The sequence below is a fragment of the Montipora foliosa genome, chromosome 1 (assembly GCF_036669935.1).
Source record: "Montipora foliosa isolate CH-2021 chromosome 1, ASM3666993v2, whole genome shotgun sequence".
NCBI lineage: Eukaryota > Metazoa > Cnidaria > Anthozoa > Scleractinia > Acroporidae > Montipora > Montipora foliosa.
Genome location: NC_090869.1, coordinates 37,678,203 through 37,698,275, shown reverse-complemented (window position 1 = coordinate 37,698,275; position 20,073 = coordinate 37,678,203). Strand labels below are relative to the sequence as shown.

The 20,073-nt window shown below is 39.0% G+C and overlaps 1 pseudogene; it reads left to right on the top strand.

Annotated features, from left to right (window-relative positions):
• The first annotated feature begins 14,985 nt into the window (after positions 1-14,985).
• LOC137967858 (uncharacterized) lies at positions 14,986-17,486 on the top strand (annotated as a pseudogene).
• Positions 17,487-20,073: the final 2,587 nt, after the last annotated feature.

Genomic DNA, 20,073 nt, shown 5'->3' with positions numbered 1-20,073 from the left:
AGTGGATAAAGATGATTGGTACGACTATCATTAACTTTCAATACCGATTTCTGCACAGAATTCTTCCTACTAACTTGTTTCTAACAAAATTTGGTATCAAACAGGACCCACAATGTTCCTTTTGTAGCAACGCTCCTGAAAATCTCAGTCACCTTTTCTGAGATTGTCCAAAAGTTAATACGTTTTGGAAAGTTTTGACCGATAAACTCCTTGATTGTGAACTTATCCCTTGAGACCATTTGAAAAATATCGCAGTACATATGGTGCTGCAAACCAGTAACAAAGTCACTCAGCTAAACATGTTTTTGGCGGTCCTCAAGTCCCAATTTAAAACGAACCCCTACTTCGAGGAAGTGGGATCCTTTAATGCTGCTTTTCAACAATGATTTTTAGTAAGCAAATTAGTATGCTTTCCCAAATTACACCCTTCCTTTTTTGGGATGCTATTGTTTATAATACGAATCAATTTTCTTTAAATAATTCCTTCTTTGGCACTGCCCGCTACTGATTTTCTGTTTTTCCCCATTTATTAAAACTGTATACCGGGAAAACCTCTCATCTGTCAGTTATCGCTTTATTTTTTTCCCCTCAATTTAACATGTTTACCGTCAAGACTACCGTTATTATTATTTTTTGGTATTGTTTGTAACTGTAACTAGTGTTATTTAATGTATTGTAAATAATTATGTAAAAAAATGTTAATAATAAGATCATTGGAGTGGAGCGCCGTGTACAGCTTCTACAGAAGGTCTGCGCTCAGACCTGGAAAGCCCAACATGAGAGTGTGGAGCAATTGATGGCAATGAGGATGAGGACGAGAATGAGAATAACAATGACAATAATAATTCTTCGTATGTGAAATCTAATAGTGCACCATTAATCAAGCGAGTTTCAAATACCATGACTAAGTCTTTTAGACTCGCGCATTGGTAACTTCTTGTCTGGGAACTTTGATACAATTTAATATTAAATTCATACATTTAAGCCACAACTCTCGCACTTTATATTGGTTCTTAGTGTGCGATTTTTTTAACGTTCTTTAACACGCTAATCACCAGGAAACTACTTGATTCATGAATGAGCTAATTTAACGTGCGTTACTTCTAAGCTTACCAGCAGGGCAGTCTGTGCACCCAGGCAAAGGACTGGTGTCAGCAATGTTAACAAACGTACCACGAGGACATGGGAGAAGCCTGAGGCCACTATTATCATACTGCTTGGCAAATCCAGCCCGATGGAAAAGCTTGCGCACATACTCTTGAATTAAAGAATCTTGTCTTGAGATGTCTACAAAGTCAGAGTCATCTTTCTCTACACCCCTGAAATTCAAAATGGACGAGGCAATAATTTGTTAAAGTATCACTAAAATTCCTTTAGTATCGCCATTCCTTATTTCAGGAAACCTGTACCTTTTATGAGAAAACCAAACGATGTATCATCAATATTGTCATTGCTTCTGACGGTGTAAACACTATTTTTTTTTGTTGCCCTTGTCTAGGAGGCCGGTTACTTTAATGTAGCCTAACAAACTGTGAATTTCAAAAAATCAAGTTTCCTTCAAAACTTTCTAGAAGTCATTTTCGCAGAGAAGATAACTGTTTTCCCTTTGCTCTCGTGTTAGTGACACTGTTTTGGACAGCCAAAATGTAAATAACTTGAAACGTATTGTTTTAAAGCACGGCTGAACTCTGTTTAACTTCTAGACTAAAGTTCAACACTAGAAAATTCAAATTTGAGAACAGAAAATAACCTGAAATATAACAATGATAGCAAATTTAAGTTCTTTCTGGTAACCGCACATCAAACAAAATTAGGACTTAAGTTGACATAGTTTTCTCGACTTAGTTCATTATCATTTGCTCCCAAGTTCTTGAGCTTTCTCTTCTCCTTATCTACCTAAGATATCTTACTGAAAATTGAAGAACATTTCCCAGAAATATCCCCTGCATACGTCCTAAACTAACTGTATTCTAGCGCTGAGTTATGCGTATTATACCTAACTCAGAGGTTATAATAATAATAATTGACAGTGCTAATCACCCTTTACTTGCAGTAATGAGGAATGAATTGTGAAAGGGCACAGCTCACGAAATCGGGCTGAAAGCATACGAAAGGGCCTCTGGCTGCAGTTATATGGTCCATGTTTGATGTCAGAGCACAGCACCACAGCTAGATGTTAATTATCTGTGAGTCGATATTCACGAGGGAGGAAAACCAGAGTACCCGGAAGAAAACCCTCGAGTCAGGTTGCTCAGCCCACATGCAGGCCGGGTCCAGAGTTGAACGCCGGCTCGCAGTGGTGGGAGGCCCGATAGATAACCACTAAGCCACCCTGGCTCCCTATATGTTTATATTTATGATGACAGTTTTATTCTTTCACGATCACTAGACTAGAGGCTAATAGTTCCTGGACATCAGTGACGAATGATCGACATACTGATTTGAGGCAACCATCGTAGGAAGAAGAAGAAAGGAAAATAAAGAAGCCTTTTTTACTCACCGTAGCATTTTAACCTAGCATTCCGTGGGGCCGTGAAATGGAAGAAGGCAGCGAGTCATTTGAGAGTAGGTATAATGACCACCAAGGACAATCCTATTTGGTGGTCAATAGGGATTTCAACCCGAAACATCCAAATGTACTGGACCACGCTGCCAGTGCTTCGGCAGGGCATTGTTTTGTGGGTAACTCCGAGTCTTTTGTTGCGAGTGAAATTCACCGTTAAGTATCTCTAAAACAATCTGACTTGAAGATTAAGAAGCCAAGATTGAAATAAACGGCTCGAAGATGTAGAGGTTAGTGTCGTTTGCCTGGAAAGAATTGTGACATATCATTTATGTAACAGTGAGATTTGGGTTACCTGTGTTACTCCTCGGGGGAACTGGTAACAAGTTACTCGCCTCATGACGACTTGCACATTGTTGGTTGGAATACGTTCTCGAAAACATAATCTTCAGAGGAATTAACCATCCGTTGATTTTACATTCATCGATATGTTAAGCAAGTCTTTATCTATTATCTCCCTGAGTTTTGTAATGAAATATATTGGTTTTATAAGTATTTTCACACGATTTAGTCGAGTGATTCTTGGTGTTCACGCCATGTGACTTTACTGTTTACTTGACGCTAGTTTAGGAATATTTAAGGAATAAGTATTCAAACCATCTTTTTCGCTTTATTAGGTATTAACTGGGCGCCGTCAGGGTGAGATAAACAGTCTACTTACTTTGTGATTTCTATAAGTTAGCATATTTGTAGTTCATCAGTCTTTGCACGAAGGATTTATTTTTTAGTCGCCTAGACTGCAATGGAATGTATTTTGATGTGTTTGGTATTAATACTCCGTTGTAATAGTCCTTTAGCTGATGTAAGTTACGAATATTTTAGGTTTCTTGTTGTCTACAATAAACAACTCGATGATGTTTGAGTCACCTGCCTTACATTTACACTTCGTTCAACATCGATCCGCCATCCTGGATTCCCTTTATGATCCCAAATTAGAAGCATTTACGTTTTGCACCTATCAATGTAAATCCCGCGGGGGGGCAAGAGGCGGGGATTTAATGCCTGAGACTGTCCTCCCTTTCGGGCTTTTGATCATGCGAAGCGACCCCGAGGACGGGACATTTGACTTTTGACCGAAAGAAGACGCGGTTACCAAGTCCATCCCCAGTCACGCTTCAGTTGGTGAAAGGAATGAAATTTTTCTTTGTTTTCATCGCCATAATCCGATACTTTAAACTGTCATGTAATCAGATATTGTCCATTTTCAGAAAGTTTTAAGATAAAGTTCCCATCTGATCGCAAAATTCAGATTGAAATTGAATTCCACCATAAACGTCAGTGGATTTTTTACGGGTCACTGATCTGACCTGTTTCGATAGTTTCAAACATATAAAGCATTCCGCGTTTCATTAAGAAATGGCACGGCGATAGCGAAAATACATTTAGAGAACCTATACATAATAAATTCATGCAGTAAAGTAAAACTATGCAAAATTTTAAGCGTCTTTTCGATATAGATGGCATCTAATAAAACTTACAGCACTGTTGATGTAAAGGCAAATATCTACATTTTCAGTCAATCTTCCTCGCGTGAATTATGAAGTTCTTCAAAATAACAGATGCAAGTGGGCAGAGAAAATTCTTGATTTCAGCGAGTAATTTGAGGGCGTTAAAAGAAAAAGGTAAGACATGTCTTTTACATATTTCCGTTTGTGTATTTCAGACAGAAAAATATACTTATATATAATATTTGGATATTAGATACTTACTATATATACTTTGCTGGGCATTTGTGTTTTTATAAATGGTGTAACCGTACTGTTCTGTTCCGTCCACAACAAAAACAGTGATCAATGTCTTTTTTCTTTGTTTCTTCGTAAATAGGACAAGCTAAACTATATTTCAACTGTCCTGTTAGAGATCTTCGGGTTTGCCTTGAAGATGAGTCAATTATTGATGACGAAGATGTATTTGATACCTTGCCGAATAACACCGTCATTATGTTTCTGTGTGAGCAGCAACATCACAAGGAAAGTTCCCCACAAAAACAAAACACAGCTCAACAGAGATTGACATTTCAAGATGGAAAAGTAAGTGTACGAAAACCAACTGAAGAGGTAATTTATCTCATCCTGTCAAATCTTTTGTCACATTATTTTTCAACATGGCTTAAAAGGCTTGAAAGGCTTGACCAGAATTGTGAAACAAGGACAACATGGAAAGAGTTTATGTTTTTTAGATATAGAAATTTAGTAATCCTATAGACTACTTAAGCTGAATGGAATGTAAAAAAAAGGTAGTATTGTGCTCATATTTTATGAATGTATATAAGTGTAGTTACATACATTTACTTTATAGCAAAAAGCACGGTTGTAGGGTTTGTCTTAAAAGTCTTCAAAGTTTAGGGTAAAAAAGTATTAACTTTGTGCATTTGCATGGTACACATTGCTCTCATATAAATAGATCTCAACCAAAGTTCATTAATTGCATTTCTAACTCTCTTATGTGTCAGTTTCACTTTGTTGTAAAAGAGATATGAAAATGGCAGACGTTTGACTTTTATTACCAGGAAATGGTTGAAAACCATGATGACGACTCTTGAACTGTTCGTGAAAAGGCGATAATATTCCCTAATGCCAAAAAAACTATGAAGTTGCTGTAAATGAGGTAGCAGTGGAACTTGCCTTGCGAGACTCCAGTCTCCTACTGCAAAGGGGTAAGTTGTTTCTGTTTTTGTCGAAGAGTACTTTCATGGAGTACTTAAGGCAATTTTTTTAGTTCATTACGTTAATGGACTAAATTCAATTCAAAAGGCAATTTAAATGGTTAAAGAGAAAACTACTTGTAAAGCTTTTGTTAGCAAAAGGCATGCTGCATTTAATAGCCATTTTAAATAGGTTGGCTAAAATTGACCACTTTTATTTTAGGTGAACTTTATATGAAAGCACAAGAAAGAGTTCGACAAAGTGGATACAAATTCAAGAAAGGTTTTTCAAGGTCAAAGAGGAGCAGTAGTAGTAAACTATAGAGTAGTGGCAGTGATGAGGGGAGAAAAAGATAAAAAATTAACTAAAAGGAGCGCCAAAGAGGGATATCCAACATCAAAACAACGCTGAGCAGTATTGAAGATCAAATACGTATCAAGCAACTACGAATTGAGACAGCCAAGTCAATAAAAGATTTCAAGTTATGTGATGAGTTGTCAACTAATATTAGAACCCTTTTAAAGGAAAAACATGAAAATGAGAGACAACTGGCAATTTTTCAGAAAATGGAGGGAAAAGCTGAATGGTATCGCAAAAAGGCACTGAAGAGGGCTAACGAAAATGAGAAGGTTCCTAAAATGGAGGAGGTTCCAAAACCAGCCAGCACTATGATGAAATTTGTAACAAAAGGGCTGGCCAAAAGTGATAAAGTCATAAACAGGAAACAGAACCAACTACCAAGTCTGCAGGTACTGCCGAAGCCCAAGCTGCGCAACTTCAATTTAGCCAACAAGACAAGGAACATAATGCCAGCTCTGGTGGGGATACAGAGATTTTGTCTTCATCAAGTTCAGATAGTCCCGATACACATTTCTAGATATTCCCTCTTCCAGTGGAAGAGGAGATCATGTCATTTTAAACATTTACAGAGAATAGAACAGATTATGTTTGTCAGAATGCAAATCATTGAAAGAAAACATTCACGTTTCTAAATTTGAAGGGTTGACTTTATCTGAGTATGTACGTGCCCGGACGCTTGTATGTGGAAGCAGTCATGAGAAAGCAGCATCCTGCGTTTGTGATGGAATGTTGAAGGTAGCTAAAGAAGTTATCATTAGAGGTTATATTCTACTTCAACGGGCCTTCAATATCTGTAGTCCAAATGTTAAGTATTCATCCTTTCAAGCTAAGCGTAAGTTATTACAAATTCCAGTTGCCACAGTTGGAGCAGGAAGTCAAAAAGAGGGAACATTTTGTCTTTATATCCTTGCAAAATGTCAACCAGCTTTTGGCCCTGGCTGAGACCGAAAGTGAAAGGGAACGTTTGAAATATGCAGTTGTTAAGTCATCCCAGCTGTCAGATACCAAAGCAAAGAGTTTGTATGGCTTCACTGATATGAGTGAAAGGAGACAGAAAGTAGAGGATGCCATGGAAAATGCTTCTGCTATAAGAGAGGCAACTGAAAACGTTGCTGCAGTCAAAGAGAAATCCCTGTTGCAATCAATTGGAGTTTATGACACTGGAAACGCTGAATCTGAAACAATGGATACCGAGAGTGAAACTGACCGTGATGCTGAAGATGTTAGAGCGGAAAATTTAATGACATACAAAGATCAAGGAGGCATGCATAAGAAACATCCACACGAGTTCCAGTTCTCAGATTTTGTCAACGAAGTGAAGACCTACAAACATATCACAGATACTGGAACTGTGTTCATGAACACGCACCAGCTGTATGATATCCTTGAAAAATGTGACTTGAATTGGTTTTACTTTGTCAGAGTGTTGAAGGATCTGTTAAGCGTTACGAAGGAAGTCTCAAACCAACTTTTGTTAGATTTCAGTGGCCAGCTGCCCTTCATGGGCCTTTCAGAAGAGAAAGAAAAATTGATTGAACAATTAAGTCAAGCCTTCCTAAGTTGTGAACGCATGGTAGAGAACACACAAGATGATAACAGTCACATAGAAGTACAATCGGACTCTGATTCTAGTGAAGCTGAAATCTGGAGTATGGGAATTCAAAAAAGAAGAGAGCTGCCATTCGAAGAAAATCCATTAGGGAAATAAAGAAAGGAATAGCAGAAAAACGTGTCATGAAGAGAAGAAGAAGTAAGAGAATTGGAAAAATCATTTCCGACTGTTCAGACATAGGGCAAGAAATTGAGGAGTATGTTAAGCCGTGTGGAGCAGGAGCGGATGCATGGAGAAAAACAGGTGAGTACACATGTGTCGGTAACCGTAAGGTGAAAAAGAAAGCAACATTTAAATGGATTAAAGAGAACTTGGAAGCTAAATATGGTCGCAAAATCTCCTATGGAAGTATTGTGCAACTTTGCATAGCCCGTAACAAGAGGCGGAGATCTGCCGTTCGGTATCGTGGTCTTGCAAATGTAGTCAGCAAGTACAACCCAGACCAACACTGGAGCTCAGCACTCTATGGAGCACTTGATAAACTCCAGGTTCAAGATGGCTCCAACTTCATAAATGTTGGAAGAGACGACCAAGCCGGATTCAGATTGGATCCTATGGCAATGCACAAATTAGAAGCTACGCTTTGCGTGAAGGGATCCGGAAAGGAACATTGTACAACTAGAACGGACTACGTCAACAAGTACTCCTCCACTCTGTAAACCACCTCTTATAATTTTCCAGCTACTCGTAATACAGGGGAAATCTGTGCAGGAGGGGTTAAAGCCCCAGTGCTATTCGAGAAAAATGCTAAGCAACATTTTGCTGATCTTGCAATGTTGGAGAAAAAAAAAATCATTCCAGCTTTCATAAATCCTGTTTCTGATGAAAGGAAGGAGGTTGAATGTGCCCAAGTAGATGGAACTTACGATGAATGACCTTCCCATTTGGAGGTTCAATATTGGTGGACCCTGAGACACTTTGAAACACAGAGTGGTATGGTCTTAGTGACGTCACGAAACAGTGGAGCTACAATAGTTATAAAAAGAGAGTAGAACTGCAGAATGGGTGTTTAGCCCTTGCGCATGCGAACCTGTTCATTCCTTCTACCCTAAATGGATCTTGCCTAAGCAGTTGTGGAGCGGTGGATAAAAAACTGGTGTGTGATAATGTGAATTCAGCAATCGATGTATATATTTCAAGGGTTGACAAAGCACCATGTGCTGGAACTGAGATTCATCTTTTCCGAGGTGCTGACAGTGTTGAATATTAAGAGGAAACTGAGCATCTAAAGGTCTTCTTGAAAGGTAGCAAGCTTGCAAAGGAAAAACTTTGCAAAGATCGCCAACTGGAAGATAAATTTAAACACTTTCAAGAAATATAGAATCTAAGAGAAGGCGCCTACGGAAGGACTTGCTCTTGAAATATATCTTTTGTCTCTCTTGTTGTTGTCAGGAAGGGTGAGTGTATTCATCCACTTTGTCAGAAAGGAGCCCATTCTGAGGAAATGAGTTGGTATCCTGGAGATCCGCCCTTGTCATTCATACCTGTCCCTTCCCCAGATCCTAAGCGGCGTTTTGGTAATAAACACTGTGAGGAATGCTACGGACTTTGCTCTGGCCATTATCTTAAAGTTGGTGAACTGTGGGAGCATGTTTCCAGTGGTGGAGAAGTTCAAGCTCACCCACCTTGAGACGTCATCCTGAGAGAATTTAATCAACGCCATGTACAGCGGCAGCAGGTAAATGGAGATTGCGATTGAAGTTTTGTTGCCACAAGAAGAAACCCAAATGTGGTTTGCACACTTGCAAAATATTCATGAAAATAGAAAAAGAGGAGCAGAGAAGGCTGCGAGGACAAGGAAGGCCAAGTCACGAAATCAATCAAAAGGCAAAGAACGTGATAAAAGGAAGAAGCAGAAACCAGCACGGGAAGTTATAACTTCGTCTGTAGTTTGCAGTACATGGCTAACTGAAGGCCCTCCTGGTGACAAAGATGAGGACGTTGACTGGATTTGCTGTGATAGCTGTGCTTGTTGGAGTCACATGGTTTGTGTTGGTATAACCACTAAGCAGGTACCAACCAACTGGCAGTGCCTAAGTTGTAGTGAGTCCTGGGAATGAGCTTAATACTGATTGATTCTAATATCTTTAAAGTTCCTGTCAGCCCAAGCAGCCAGCCTACGAAAAGTCTTGTTGAACTGAATTAAAGTTGTGTTCTCAAGTAGATATAAGCAGCAGACTTAATGTAAAATGATTCAAATTTTATTGACTTTGTATCTGCACAATTTTAATTGTGCAGATACAAAGTCGAGTCGCTGTTGACATCCTGAGAAATGCGATAACTTTTTTGAAGAATTGTCAAATCCCCGCCTCTTGCCCGCACCCCTTCCCCTTCCCCCGTGGAACATCGTTCCGATGCTCGGTTGAGATAATAAATTTGAGTTCAGGCGTGTTTACTTGAATGGGCTACGAGACGTGAGAATAGACCTTAGAGAGGCAAATGAAGAATTAAATAAAACCTCATCAAGGCTCAAATGGAGATGGTAAGACGTGTAAATGTTTAATCACTACTTCACCTAGCGCAAGGTGCCAAAAACACACCCATTAGAAAAAGTAACTGAATTACTTTGCACGCACAGCGAGTAACATGATGCATTTGTCATGTGGCAAAGGAATCATGACATCTAGAAATCGCATGCATCACATTAAAACCCCTTTGATTTTTCCTCAAGGTCATGGAACATAGCGCAACGCTTGTTAAAATGTCAGGGCGAGGGTTATAGACCATCTTATGCTTTAGACCTTTCTACAAATTTATGAGGCAGGCCACCCTGTGTAAGAGAATTTCCATTATCTACAAACTTCCATCAGCTCCTGTTAGTGACTTGGTTCCCCCAAAAAACCAGTTCATAAAAGAAAAAAATCACCGAAACATTTTGAGTACTGAGCATTTTAAAATGCTATTTTAAAATTGCGAGGACATTGATTGGTGTAAGGATACCCTTGTAGTCTGGAACTAGTCAACGATACCGTTAATGTGGAAATTTTTGTTCATTGTTTAGTGGCGTTCCCGTAGCTGTCGTCATCGTCCTTGCGTAAGCTCTCTCCCTCGTGGATAACAGTACAATGAGACGCCAAAAGCAGAAACGTTTCTTATCCGAATAAAGGCAGTAAAGTACGAAGACAAACCTCTCCATTATGACCTTGATACTGCCACTATGAAGTGGAGTCGTTAAGGTCATTTCAATGATATCATTGGAATGACGTTAAAGCCTAATTCAAAATAATTACTAGTCAAGCTCCAAAACTGGGAACTACTGCATACCCGTCTTACGTGAAAGAAATTTAAATTTAATTCAGACAAGGATAGGGCGGAGGCAGTTTTTTTTACAGTGTGTTTACAGCGGCAGTTGGTATGACTCCTTATATAGACCATACTGCCTGTGATTACACTATCTGGGCAGTGGCTCCGATTATATCTCCTCTCGCTTGACACGGGACTTCGCTTGTGATAAACTACGGAATCCTAGAAGTTCCTAGGCTCCTTTTAAGTTATAAAGACTGTCTAAAGAGATGTTTTCGTAACCTGGAATAATTTGATCTGCTAGGACATCTCAGTCCGAAAAGTTTAGGGAATGATATCTTTATTTCAGAAAATGCTAGCTGAACGTTACCTTCTAAAAACTACCCAGCGAACCATTTGTTCATCCAAAAGTGCTAGCTGACATTTTAAGTACCAAAAATTGAAAAACATCCTTTCCGAAAACGTAAGGCACTACTTTTCCCTTGTTGCGAATCTTTTACGTGATGTTTTGAATATGTAATAGAACTACATGCTGTCCAATTTGGAAATAATTTGATGAGGAAAATTCTGAAGACTGCTAAAAATTTGGCAGTCCGAGGAATTTTTTGAATCCACTTTTTTTCCAAATTGGACAAGCATGTAGTCCTGTTACCTGTTAATTATATAGCTAGTCAGTTATAATTGGGAATTGCTCAGTCAAGCTATTCAAGCTATAATATTGTGAATTATTTTCATTTCCAAAATATTACCTCAACTCCAGAGGAATTCTTCGGCTGCTTCGCTTAAAGCACGAGAGACATTTTTTCGCTTTCCGTAACCCTGCGCTCGCCTCAAATTGTTGCTTTGAATTTGCAATTTCACGCTCTCGCAAAATACTGTAGTTTCTGCCACAGTTTTTTTTTAAATGACGGTCCAACGAGCACTGCATGACAGTCAAACTTTCTGGTTCGTATTCGTGGCCGTCCTTTTTTTCTAATTTCAGCGAAAAAACGGCAAAGAACTGCATCTAGCTCATGACGAGGGATCTCTTCCAACTTTCTCGCTTCGTTACGCTGCACCTCCACTCTGAAAACATTCAGCCAAGTTTTTGTACTTTTAGAGGTGTTTTAGTTTTCGTTTTTGCCTGTCAGGTTGGCAAGCTCTTCTTCTGGCAACCTAGGAAACCTCTCATTTGCGGTGATATCGCTTAAAAAGTCCTGACAAATGGAAAAGAAATGGCAAATATCCGTGGCAAAACTCCGCCATTGTAAACTACTACAAACAGAGACAACAGCGCTGACGCTATGCTTTGTGCTGATTGGCTAGTTTATATTACCTATTGTGTTTTCTGGGGTTTGATTGGCTTAGACAAACTGTCCTATATTTTCTAAATTGGACAGTTTGCCTGTTTTTAAAAGAAAACCCTATCTGAAACTACCCAAATTAATCCCTAATTGGACAGTTTAAAGAATTTTAATTGTCAGCATAGCTATTATGCTTGAAAAAGAATAATAGCTATGCTGACAATTGCGGATTAACTACCAGCTTTATAATTTAGAAAATAACTCTATAGCTGTTTGGCAACGTAGAACCGAAATTCTTAGCCCAGTTTGACTCCTTCGAACACACATTTCACCTAAAATTATGGTTGGGTGCCACTGCTCTGAGAAATAAGTTAGTTTTAGATCGATCTTTAATTATCATAGAAGATACCCTTGTCGATCACAAGGGTTATCATTAAATATGTAAGGCTTTCGATTAATGGAAATTTATGGTTTTGCTGTTTTAAGTTTTAAAAGATCGATTTGAGAAGAAGCTCTGCCGCATGTATTCCGAAGTTGTATTCTCCCAGTCTTTGGCTCCTGACTGGGTACATTGTAAGAATAGCGTAGTATTGCGGCTTCTCTGTTGCGTCAGGCACATACATATGTGAAAGTTTTAACTTCATCATAACTACGTTCAATCTAGACGAAATGGAGAGGAAATTCTCATTTGAACAATTTTAAGGTGTCTTCGACGGGATTCGAACCCATGAACTCTGCGATGCCGGTGCAATGCTCTACCAACTCTGCTATGAAGCTACTCAGTTGGTTGGCATAGAACCGGTATCGCCGAGGTCATGGGTTCGAATCGCGTCGACGCCATCTGAATTTTTCAGGTGTCATTGGTAGACAATTGCTAAAATTGTCCAGCGACAATGCAAGTGGATTCTTTTTGAAAAATGTACCACAATAATGTTGCAAGCCTTGTCATCGTGTTCACTTAAAAGGTTCAATTTCTGCCACTGTCATTAAATTTCTGTTGGTGTAAGATTAATTGAAATCTATACAGTCTGGCCTTGCGGGTAAATTAACTTTAAGGTACTCACAGGTGGATAACGCAATCGTTCTTGAACTTGATGGTATCAATTTTGCCTCCATGCAAAGTTCTAAACGAAAATACAGTTAGAACACTTTTTAGGAGAAATATATATGACCAGATCAATTACCTTTAGCGTCTAGCTTAAGTCTTGTCATTTATAAATAGAGATCTACAATCAAGTGGACAACTTAATATACCTTGATAAATGGTAAGAATGTCTCTGAAAAAACTACCCTACTAGCTATCAAGTCAACATAATTCTTGGCTAATATCTGGTACGTTCTGTGCTGTGGAACAGGCCATCAGCAGCAAGGATTTTCATGACGTTTCAACGACACGGAAAGCGAATATGTTTTTTGTGTAGTCGAGGGCATCACATGCACTGCCTGTCTTGCCATGCATTCCTAGCGTTGCAAGGGGTGAGAGTGCATAGCAAACAAATGATGGGTACCATATGACGTAGGTGGCTGACTGAATTAAGAAACAAATCGATCCATTCTTTTTACATTACACTTTTTTATTGTTTTTGTTTTTTTTACATTCTTTTGTGTATTTACAGCCAGGTATAGAAGTCCTGTGTCACACATGTCGTGAGACTGTATGCATAACCTATTTTTCGAGTGTTCTGTCATCTATAAATCTGAAAATCTCGCTTACAAAAGACTAAAGATCACCTTAAGGGTGAGGCGAAGGGCAAAAGGACAACTTAAAAATAAAAGTCCAAACCAGGATATGAACCAACGATCTCTGTAACACCGGTGGGATGCTCTACTCAATCAGCTACTAGAACCCCTAGGGGTGAAAAATTGTAGGTCGTTTATCAAGGTCCTAGCTATAGATGGACATTGTGTCCCGCTGGTCTGTATGCCCACAACTGATTTTTATGTCCTAATATTGATGTCTAAGGAGTAATGGTCAGTTCCAGCCATTTTACAGGTAATGACTCAAATGTCTTTGCGTTAGTACTTACATAACAGGTGTGGTATTGCTGCTACTATCAAATGATTCAAAGTTGATTGTTCTTAGCTTCGTCCGTATCATGAAGCTGTAGAAGATACAACAAGTTTGAAGGTGAAATTTTCAACTGAAAATCAAACCTTTATCGTGATATCCATCGTTTTGTCCCACAACCGAGCTTCTTTTATATTCTATTTAAGAATGAGTTCCGTACAGCCTGAGTAACTTCAGGTGCACTGACATTTGAAACAGTATGACATCCTCTGACTTACACTGTTAGATGTCGGTTTTGGATGGTGAACACCCGCTCTCCAATTGTGTTGATGGGGTTATCAGAAAGCATCCTGTTCGGAATAAAGATATAATCAAGTAAGTCGCAGTAATTTTCTTTACAGATTTAAAGCAAGATGAGAGACAAGATTCTGAAAATAAAGCAAAAGTAACAAACAATTTAACGTTTCGTTATTTGACGCACGAGAAGCCGCGTACAGTCGCTTCTAGCTTGCTTGAACTGAATGACCTACACAAGTCGAAGATGCTTTAAATTCCTAAAGGTCCCGTTAGGGATTGCTTGGAGTTTGTTTTCAAACAGACTTCTAAAAGAAACAAAAAAAATGTGATTGAAACAATTGCCTATTGGTAGTTAACCTCACGGTAAATAATTTAACAGAGTGGGTATTGAGCTCCTAAAAATACAGTTTTGAGATATTTCCGGCTCGAGCCATCAATGGATCAATATACAGACAAATTTATCAATAAATAAACTTATGAGAAAATAAAAAAGAGATCGCTTTTAAAATTAGAGAAGAAAATTAATTGTTCAAGAATTAAGCCAGGTGGCATTAAGGATCGACTGTGTTGGTATCGCAAAAAATCAAGAAAACCAAACACATGTCATTCCGTACATTGTGCAAACGACTGCACTTAGTGAAATGAGAGTCCTATGCGAGGACATTGATGATATAGTAAAAAGCTTCAATTGTACCATATATCCGCGGGAACGGTATGGGGCGCCGTAACATGGTTAACCTTCGACTTTTTATTTGGTCAACTGTTGACTTTTTATGCGGTCAACCTAACTTTGCATATGGTCAACCTGATTTTTTTATATGGTCAATTGTTGACTTTTTATTTGGCCAACCTAACTTTTTATATGGTCAACTGTTAACTTTTTATCTGGTCAACCTGTGACTTTTTATATACGGTCAACTGGATGACTTTTTATTTGGTCAACAAATGCTCTGCGCGCGAGGCTCGCAACAAATATGGCTGGCAGCAACGAGAGCGTGGAGCAAATCACGTCCGCCTGTGCTATAGCGACTCAGGCGCTTGAAGCAATTGGCAACCTCCAATGCAGAGACATCCGAAATTTAGCATCGTCAACTGCTACTGGTAGTGTTTCGAGCAGTTGTAACCCGTCAACAAGCGGAAGTTCTGCGATTGCAGCCGAGCTTGGAAGAAGACTTCCAACATTTAACGCACGTGGGGGGAGAACAAATAGCCGAAAACGTAGTGCCTGTGCCTCGAACCACGAGACATCATCTCGATCGCAGTCATCAAAATTTGGGCGACCTCTGAAGTCCATCGTGCACAGAGACTTAGTGATAATACCTAATCCAAGTACGAACCAAGTACCAAGTCACGCAAACAAAGTCAAATTAGAGGAGAGAGGCCTCATCATTCACGAGTTTCCTTTCGACAGAAGGAGGACACCTCTTGACCTCAAATATTCTGTTTGATTATCTCAAGGTAAGTATGGGGAATATCAGAAGTTTATGTCATGTACCCCTTGTAGTATTATGCAGACCTTTTTACAGATATGCGCGTAGTTACCTGGCCTTCAGATGAAAATGAGGCCGGAATTGCCCTTGTTATGATACAGAAATCCCTCCTTTTCTTATGTTAACGATGTTGTCCTGATGCTAATTAGTTGAAATTAACACAAGAAAAGCAGTGAAGTTTCTATCAAGACAAGCTCAACTCTAGCCTCGCTTTCATTCACAGGCCAGGTAACTAAGCATACAACTGCAAAAACAGTAATTTGAGGCAGAGTCAACCTCATTAATTTGATTCTCAAAGTTTGTGTTTGCCCTAAATTTATAAGAGAAACAGACATTAAGGAGAAAGTTCAGTCCTCAAATTATTTCTTAAATATGTTTTTCAGTACTGTGATCAATATGTGTAAGGGCTGTTGCTTTGCTAATGATCACATATTGACAGATACTTAGGAAATGTAACCTTTGAAAGCGGATTGTGTTCCTTTCATTTTGTTGTTGGAATGTCAATTATATGCCATCTCATAACATAGAGAATTTTTTCCATTTGTTACTGCAATCTTCGGAGAAAAGGAGGGGAATGGGGGTAGGAAACCAACAGTGAAAGCGCTGGCACTCCTTCTCCTCAGAGATATGATTAGGCAAATCTGTACCAAAGCATGTAATTATACAACACAAGCGAGAACACAGTTTCGTTTTCCTTTCCTTTATATAGGCATGCTATGGAACCTTGGTGATTCCAAAACTGGCATGGGGATAAGGATGGATGGTGAAAGGATAAGAAAGCTCTCAGGGCAAGGGAGTGTATACATCAGATGTATAGATCCCCTTAAAGATGAGGATAAAGATGAAGAGGATGAGCAACTGACGAGTCCAACCTTTAGTCAACTCTCTGATGACCTCTCAAACAACCCTGTGGTAACAATGTCTTCACCCCTTCAGCAGCCAATTAGTCAGCCTCAGCCTCTAGATCAGGCAGATCCACTGTTGTCGATGCCTGTAGAATTGCCTGTAGACGTACCTCCATTTATTGACCTATGGAGTGACCAGTCCCCACACAACAATAACTGTGATGTAGTTATTAGTAATGTCGTACCAACTTCTCCAACATGCAGTGATGAAGGTGCCAGCGAAAATAATAAGAGTACACAGGTCCCTCATTAGAGAAGATATTATTGAGATCTTTCTAGATCCCTCAATATTGAAATTTAATTTCAATGCCATCATTATAAATCAGCATGGTATTGAATAGGCTGGACAGGGTAATGGGGTCCTAAGGGAAGTCTTTTCTTTGTTTTGGAAAGATTGCTTTGAGTCACACATGTTGGGAGAGTGTGAGAGGGTTCCCTACATCAGGCATGATTTTGACAGAAAAAAGTGGGAGGCAGACGGAAGGATACTTGTTACAGGATATACTGATTGCCAATATTTTCCCTTTAAGATAAGCAAAGCTTTTTTCACTGGTTGCCTTTTTGGGGAGGGAAGTGTAACCTCCATGATGTTGCAAGACTTCTTCAAGCACTATGTCTCTAACTCCGAGGCTAGTGTAATAGAGGGCTGCTTGTCTGATAGCATTCAGGGTGGCAATGCAGAATTACTTGACTTTTTGTCAGTTTTTGATTGTAAACGAAGAGTTACACAAGATAACCTAGTGGAAATAATCAGAGAACTTGCCCACAAGGAAATAATTCAGAAACTTCAATATGTAGATGATTGCTGGGGGCCTATTGTTTCCCATCTTAAGTTATATTTTCCTGATATGTGTTCTTTGCATGAACTGTATTCCTCTATACTGCCAACTAATGTCAAAGTTATTTCCCTCCTTAAAGCAACACCCCTTACAGCTGCTGAGGGGGAGACCTTAGCCCACTTAAAGAGATTTATAAGAGGTTAGAACTACCAAGCACGTATTTAAGTTTCTGTGAGTTCAGAGATCTGAAGAGTTCATGGCTGTTTTAAATGCAGATAATTGGGAAATGACCATAGTTTAAAGACAAATGATGCTCTCATTTACATTTGTTTAACCACCCAATCTTCTGTCACTTTGTTAAGTCTGGTAATAGTTGAGGTTTCATTTAAAGGAAAATTTCTCCTCAAAATAACATGTCTTTAATAATGCAATATGCAGGTCGTCAGTGTAGAGAAATTGATCACCAAAGACCAGATGTTCCAGATATTTCTCCCAATTAGTATTAAAAGAAATTTGTCACGAATATTAAGGAGAATGTGCTTGTATGGGGCGGCGTACTAGTCAATATTGTTTACTTATTTCTATGGTCTCTTAGACTTTTTTTGTGATCAAGTTAACTTTTTGTGTGGTCTCTTTGAAATTTTATGCTGTCAACCTAACTTTTTGTATGGTCAACTTGTGACTTTTTATATGGTCAAGATGACTTTTTATATGGTTAACCTGACCTTTTGTATGGTCAACTTGTCATTTTTTATATGGTCAACCTGACTTTTTGTATGGTCAACTTGTGACTTTTTATATGGACAACCTGACGTTTTATTTGGTCAACTGTTGAACTTTTATCTGGTTAACCTAAATTTTTATATCATGGTCAAATGTTGACTTTTTATATGGTCAATCTAAGTTTTTATATGGTCAACTGTTGACTTTTTATTTGGCCAACCTGTGACTTTTTATATATGGTCAACTGGATGGACTTTTTATTTGGTCAACTATAAAATGCATCGCACGCCTGATGGGACTTTCAGCGAAATCAACTAGTGACAGCGGTACGGTGATCTTTGACCAAGTATGAGTCGAGACACAGCGAGAGAAAGAAATGAATATGGATTGTTTTTATTCTTCGACAATCTCAAGCTACTGCTTTCTACAATAACAAAGTTTGAAGAAGCAAAGCTTGTCATTAGAGGATATTGATCAGGCTATTGGTCGATTGATGGCTGTTGCAGACACCATTCAATTGCTGATTTTCGAGATTGAAAGCAATCGTGATTTTGCTGAGGTGTTACCAATCCTAAATGTAACTCCGACTAACGTAAGGAACTTGGGTGATCTACTACAACTACATAGACATGGTGCTCCATATTTAACTAGGGAAACTGCATATAGTAGCCCAACCATTTCCACATGCAATGGTCCAGGACGCCCACGTTACGTTATCGAGCAAGAACAAATACGTTTTTTGAGAGAATTGCATTTCCCGTGAAAACAATTGCCGATTTACTTGGAGTGAGTGAGAGTACTCTAAGGAGGAGAAGAATGATGTATGGCATAACTGGGGACGAGGACTTAAGCTGGACTCAGATTTCAGATACTGATTTAGAGAAAATAGTACAAGAAATCCAAACTTAACTTCCAATATTGGGCAGGCAAGACTGTTGGGTGCTCTCAGGAGTAGAGGATTAAATATCCAACGATGGCTAGTGAAGAATTGTCTCCGCACCCTTGATCCCATTGGCACAGCTTTGAGGTGGCGACCAGAAATTTACAGAAAAAAGTACAGTGTTCCAACTCCAAATGCTTTGTGGCACATTGACAGCAATCACAAACTTATCAGATGGCGACTCATAACCCATCTATGCGTTGATGGGTATACCCGCCGTATAATTTACGCGCACTGCTGTAATGACAATACAGCTGACATAGTGCTGGAGCAGTTTGTCAAGGAAGTTAACAGCTACGGATTACCATCTAGGGTGCGAAGCGACTACTGTATGGAAAATTTTAAAGTTGCACAATTCATGTTAGAACAGAGAGGTGTTGGTAGGGGAAGCATCATAACCGGCAGTTCCGTACACAACTGCCGCGTCGAGAGAGCACGCAGAGATGTCTATTCTGGCGTACTTTGTTTCTTTACAAGAACATTTGCCCACTTGAAGGACAGAGAGCTTCTTGATCCTCTTAATGAACTGCTTTTTTTTCCATTACATTACACATAAATCCCCAGAATTAACAAGTGCTTAGAAGAGTTCAAAAACGAATGGCAAAGCCATCCCTTATCCTCTGAAGGAAACCGTTCTCCACTGCAGTTATATACATCTGGTATGCTTGAGAATGAACAGTCTAGTTATGCTGGAGTGGCGAGTGTATTTGATACCGATAGCGCACATGAATATGGTTTTTATCCATCAGGACCATTCCCTGCAAAGGAAGAAGACTACCAGGTGGTAGTTCCAAGGATCAGTGCACATATTTCGTCTCAACAGATGGCAGATTTGGACAGTCGATGCAATACTTTGCATAACGATGACAGAAGTGTAGAAAGCACTTATCTGCATTGTTTAAACATATTGGTTTCTATGATTTGAAAAATAATCTTTATTTTGCGAGTCATCGTAAGGTACTAAAAACATTGAAACTTAAGATTGACGACATTTCTAATTTCCTTGACTGTACGCTACTATGAAGACATCTAAGACACCAACGGCGTCAACTGAAAACATCAGACATTGATTTTATTGAACAAGATCTCTTTTATCCTTAACTGTTAATTTCAACAACAACAACAACAACAACAAAGTTGTAACATATTACGATTACTCAAAACTATTTAAAGACAGCAGAGCCTTACAACCATTATCTCATCATACAATCCTTCATAATGCACT